The sequence below is a fragment of the Muntiacus reevesi genome, chromosome 5 (assembly GCF_963930625.1).
Source record: "Muntiacus reevesi chromosome 5, mMunRee1.1, whole genome shotgun sequence".
NCBI classification, from domain to species: domain Eukaryota; kingdom Metazoa; phylum Chordata; class Mammalia; order Artiodactyla; family Cervidae; genus Muntiacus; species Muntiacus reevesi.
Window position 1 is genome coordinate 49,149,707 of NC_089253.1, and position 6,000 is coordinate 49,155,706.

Below are 6,000 nucleotides of genomic sequence, written 5' to 3' on the forward strand. Positions count from 1 at the left end.
ATTAATTTTCTCACACTCAGAAGCAGAAAATATAATTCTAACTGTCACTTTGTATGAAGCTCTGTTTACTTTAAAATGCTATTTAGAGCTTAAATGTCTTGTTCAAACTGATTAACTATAGTGGAATTTAAACCTTTTATAAAACCTATTTATTATGGTTAATGTTTTTAGAAATTTTTTCTCCCCTTTAGACTATAGTTTAAGAAACCTATCTAATTGGCAATGAAACACAGACTCTCAAGGCAAACCTTGAAAAAGATAAACCAACCGATTTCCAGAAGACACTAAAATCTAAAATGCAAGCCACAACTTGGTGTAGAACTAGAAGTGTAAACAGAGAAGGTAAACACTTCTCCAAGAGATTAGGAATGGAGAGCCAAAGCCTAAATAACCGTCCCCAGACCACAGTGGCCCGGCGGTTACCAACAGCATCTTCAGTGGTTCAGCTTGGCTGACCACACGCTTGCTAAGTGGCTTGGTATCCAACAAATCTCTTACAGTGTATAAGATCTAATGATATGTGGTTAAATGTGGGTATCCTGTTTAGAACTTGTCTGACCAGTATCCCAAAGAGATAACAAATGTATGGTAAGGGGAAAATAGCCCACTAAAGAATTTACAAGTAGAAGAACTTTTATTAAAATTGTTTCAGTATTAGTATCAGCCTCCATTTTCAATTATAGATAGTACCTTGAAACAATCAACTCCACTCTTCATTTAGACTATCAAATAACTCCTGTATTCAGATTTAGTCCTAACCTATTTAAGACTGAAAAAATGTTTCCCAGTGAGATCTTATTATTATTTTATTTTTTTGCAGTAGTTGACTATGGGATAAATAAGACTCTCTAGCAAAATGTAATGTAAAGACTTTGAAGAGAGCTTTAAAATTAAATGAATGATTATGTCACTTATAACTGTGACATAACATTACAAGAAAAGTATTTGAACTTCTAACCCTTGAGTCATTGAAAACTATTGCAATCAGAAGTTTCTCCAGAGGAATTGAGAGATGACAGATGAAATGACTTTAGAGATTCATTTTGTCCTTGTTTCTCTAATTCAGGCTCTAACACTCCTATTTTTAAGGGCACCGTAAGGCTCTCCTACATAGACCGTTGCTTGTCAAATACCTAAGACATATAATTTTTCTGTAATCATGTCTTTCCCAATAATTTAAATTTTTTCTGATCTCCCTTCTCTGACTTCCAGCCACTAGGTACACAGAAAATACACCCAAATCTTTAATGAATGACTAAATTCTTACCTGAGAAACTTAATTTTGCTGGGAAAAGACATAATAAAATTTTCAATGAAATGTAGATTTATTTTTTAAATCATTTTCTTATTTGGGTGACTATTAAAGACATAAATTTGGATACTGTCAGCATGTAGGTGATATTTAAGCCAGTATTTGGATGAGATCTTAAAGGGAGTGAATGTAAGTAAAGAATCAGAACATCAAATTTTGAACTCAGGACCACAGCAATGAGAATCAAAGAGATAAGGAGAAGCCAGCAAAGGAGACGGGGAAAAGAATAATGAGTGAGGTGGCAGGAGAAAGCAAACTGTGTGGTGACTTATAAGCTAAAAGAGACCATCTAATCATGGAAGATGGTGTGATCAACACTGTCAAGTCATACAGTGAGATTAAATGGCATGAGAACCCCAAACCAGCCACTCATCTAGCTGTAATGAAGGTTATGTGTAAGCTCCATAATATCATTTTTTTTGGTGGAGTAGTGGAGACTGGTAAAATATTAATAGAAGTTGGAGAAACCCATACAGTCATCTCTTTTTAAGAGTCTTAGTATAAAGGGGAGCAAAGAAATGTGATGGCAGCTGGCAGGGGAAGTGTGGTTAAGAGAAGTTCTTGTTTATGCACAGTAGTCTGTTATCTGTTATTCTCAAACTCCTGGTTGATCACTCCCCCATCCCTTTCCCCTTTGATAAACATAAAACAAACCATAAATTTGTTTTCTACGTCTGTGAATCTGTTCTGTTTCATACACGGATTCATTTGCATTATCTTTTTAGATTCCATATAAAAGTGCTGTCATATAATATTTGTCTTTGTCCTGACTTACTTTGCTTAGTAGGGGATACTATATTCAGTATCTTGTAATGACCTGTAATGCAAAATAATCTGAAGGATATACAGAATTGAATCACTTTGCTATACCTAAAACTAGCACAATATTGTAAATTAACTATATTTCGATTTAAAAAATATAAAAAAGAGAAGTTCTTGTTTAAGATGAGAGAAATAATAGCACAAGAGTAATCAAGAAGAGAGGGAAGATGATAATATAAGAAAGAAAGGAGAAAACTGATGGGAAAATGTCTCTGAGTAGACATAAGGGGTTTGATTATCTAGGCTACAAGTTGAGGAACTGTATTCAGAAACATGGAAGGAAGAGTAGGTGGGGAATATGGGGACAGATGCCAATGAAAATCTGTTCTGATTGCTCTAAATGTTATAACCTGAGAGTAAGCATGGGAAAGGAGGAAAGAGGATAAGGTATAAAAATTTTTGGAAGAAAGTAGAATTAACGAACTAGACATATATTTTATGGCTGCCTAACAAATTGGTTTGAACATTATTTAAAAAGTTGCCTCTAGTTAAAGAAAATCCTTTCTCAAGATGAGAGAATTTTAAGAAGCCTAACTGTACTATAGCATTAGAGTCTGCATTCCTTTTATTTCTGTTTGATTATAGAATATTTAAACACATACACATAGAAAAGTTTCAATAATTATCAACCTAAAGGTCAGTCATTATTCTCTAGTTGCATATAAACTATAAAGTATATATTTAAAGTTCTACATGCTGTTAATATATACTATCTGGCCCTTTACAGAAAAGTTTGTTGCTCCATGATCTAGGCAGCTAACATCATAGATCATGCTCTTATTTTAGCATTTGACAACTATTGTGATGTAAATGCCTACATCATGCAAACTACAAGACACCAATGTGATAATCACTGAAGTCAGAGCAGGAAAGACCTGCAAATCCACACATTGCTGTTTCTATTTTTACTATATAGTTATAAATCCTATAAGTAACTTCGCAGCACAGATAATAGCAAATTATAGTTAAATCAGGAATTGATGAATTTTAAGAATGCATTTCTTTTGCTTTTAAGATTATTTAACTGTAAGTTTATACAATTTTAGCAATGGCTTTGTGCAACAACTTGCTCACGAGAGTACTGAGAATTTAACAATCTGCTTTCAAAGACTGATATAAGGTAGCTCCAGTTCATCACTTCTCTCATCCCCCTAACCATCTTTTTTTTTTTAATGATGTATGAGGAGTATCTTTTTTTTTTTTTTATTAGTTGGAGGCTAATTACTTCACAACATTGCAGTGGGTTTTGTCATACATTGACATGAATCAGCCATGGAGTTACATGTATTCCCCATCCCGATCCCCCCTCCCACCTTCCTCTCCACCCTAACCATATTTTTAGCTGAAGTCTTTGAGCTTTGATTTTGAGCCCCTAGTGGAGACACACCACTGCCCTATTGATAGTATATTTTATTGTCTGGAAATCTAGCTATGAATTAATAGCCTCAAACATTAAACCTTACACAGAAAAATTAAAAAACCCAAATACTTCAGTCTGATTACAGTTTAAGAATATACGTAGTCGGCCTTTCCCAGGACTCCCAGAAGGGAGAATGACCCTCCTCACCTCGCTTTCCCAACCCACCCTGGCTCGCCTTTCAGCCCCTTTCTGCACCTCCTTTTCCCTTCAAGTGAGAAAAGTCTAGTTCCCAAGCTGCCCGAGTCGGTTCCCTCGCCCCTCCCGCTTCCACGCGGGTCTCCCCCCACTCCCCCAACCATCGTTACTGCCACCACCTCGGTTCCACTCAATCGATTTTTGCTGCAGGTCAACATTTATTACCGCAGTCCCCCCTGCAGGCAGTCCTGGGCAGGAAGCTTTATCTTCGTTCCTTTGGGGAGATGAGACCTGGAGTCATTTGTGCTGTCCCTGAAAAGTCGGTGGAACAGCATATGGAACGTGACTTGGAACCACGACTAATGGTAACCTGGTTTGGGGGCCCTTTCTCCGTTCTGGTTAGTATCAACAACCCAGCCCACTCAACCCTGCTTCTCTGGGCGGATATCTGGGTGGGGTTACTGCACCCAGATGAAACTTGATGGCGTCTTTCTCGGTCCTCCCGGATGAACTGGCACAGCCTTCTCCAATGTCACTTCACGCGGCCGCCCGTGTTGGATGGACCGTGAGTCTGACTGATACACCCCTGCATGTGGGCACGGCAGAGGTGGAGACCCTGCCGGCTGTCCCCAGCGCCACAGAAAGGGATTTGCCAACTGCCAGAGCCCAGGGCGACAGAGGACAGGTCACTTTGTTAGGAAATAAGATAATATCCAACAAAAGAAAGTAAAATAAAACCCTTCTTAGGCGGGCGCTGGGCCTCCGGGGGATGTTCATTCACAGGGCTCTCCTAACCTCAATGCCTCCACCCCAGCCTAAAACCCGTGAAATCACAGGAGCCACTCTTATCTGATGAGGCAGGATCTTGGTTGTCAGATTCTCCGACAGGGGCGAAAAACTCCGGTCTGCAAATTCAGGGCTGCAGCTCCCGGCGTGAAGCTCCCCTCCCCAGCCCGGAGCCTGCTTGCCTCAAGCGCCCCGCGCCCGGAGTGCCAGCCTGGACAGCTGGCCCGGGCGTTCTGGACCCCTGGATTCTGCAGGGCCACGCGGCCCAGCCCTGCGGGGGACCCGCGGAGCCGCCGCTCCACCCGAACGCGCGCCGGGGGGCGGCATCACCCTGGGCCTCCCTGCCGCCCGAACTGTGGCTCCGGCACCACTTGCTATTGACCACAACAGCTGCTTTATCTTGATGTTCCACTTTTTTGGCCGGCACGTGGGAGAAGGGCGGTGGCCAGACGTGCGGCCTCGCATGACCCTGACGGTATTTTCAGAGGCACCCGGAGAAGCGGCGGCCCAGAGGGCAACCTACGCACCTCCAGGGACTCTTCTCGGGTCCCTCCCGACAACAAAACCGGAATCTAATCCGCAGCTGCCGCCGCCCCCCACCCCCACCCCGCCTCCCGCGGCGTGCCTAGCCTGCCTGCCGCCCCGGGCGAGCGTCGGACCCAGGCGGCCCGGGAGCCGCAGCTTTGCCCTCAGAGTCCCGCTGGGCCGAAGCGCCCGCCGCCCCTGCACGCGCAGCTCAGGGCCTGGGCGGCGGCGTCGTGGGCGGTCGGGGCCCGGCCAGGGCGCGGCCTCCCGGCTGCGCTTCCAGGGACGCGCGCTGGGCTCTGACCGCGGATCCGCCTGCTTGTCTGCCCTCTGGGAGTCGGCTTAGCGAGGCCCTGGCCGGAGGAGAGCCCCCCGACCCCGCCACACCGCATCCCCCTCACCCTCTCTGGGGCTTCTTCGCCTTCGCTCCCAAGCGGCCATATACCTTGAATGGGTCTTCCCTGGCTGCCTCCCTCCAAGCTGCCCCTCGAAGCCCCGGGGTTGAACATTAACCAGTCGGAGCTATAGAGTGGGGTAAAACATTACGTATAAAAATGAATCATCTATCAGATCCTGGGAAAGAGAACCTATAGCGAGCTCGGCGTCCAGTGCTGCCTCGGCCATGTTACCGGTCCGACGCACCGACCCTCCTGGCGGCCACTTCCCCAAGGACGGCTGCCGGCGGCCTGGGTCTAGTGGGGGCTGCAGGGCTCAGAGTTCCCGGATCAGTCTTTCTCCTTGAGGAGCCCAATGTCTACACCTTCGAACACAAGCTCACGTCCTTTCCTCCCACACTTGAGGTACACAGAAAGGTCTGGAACAGTTTTTTCTCTCTTCCAAAGGTTAGTGGGAGCAGCTACGGTTCCAGGAGGAGCCGCAGCCCAGGGGATCTGGACAGCCCAGGCTGAGCGGTTGATTCCGGAGATCAAGCCCCAGCTCCGGCGCCTCCAGGTGGACCCCGGAGGCAGGGCTGGGTGTGCAGGGAGCTGAGCGGGAGCTG

At 45.0% G+C, this 6,000-nt stretch overlaps 1 long non-coding RNA gene across 1 annotated transcript in view; it reads right to left on the minus strand.

Annotated features, from left to right (window-relative positions):
- Positions 1 to 5,595, minus strand: part of LOC136169912 (uncharacterized) — a 45,765-nt gene extending 40,170 nt beyond the window's left edge. The window contains exon 1 of the long non-coding RNA XR_010663462.1: positions 5,446 to 5,595. This is a non-coding gene — a long non-coding RNA (uncharacterized lncRNA). The remainder of the gene's footprint in view (positions 1 to 5,445) is intronic.
- Positions 5,596 to 6,000: the final 405 nt, after the last annotated feature.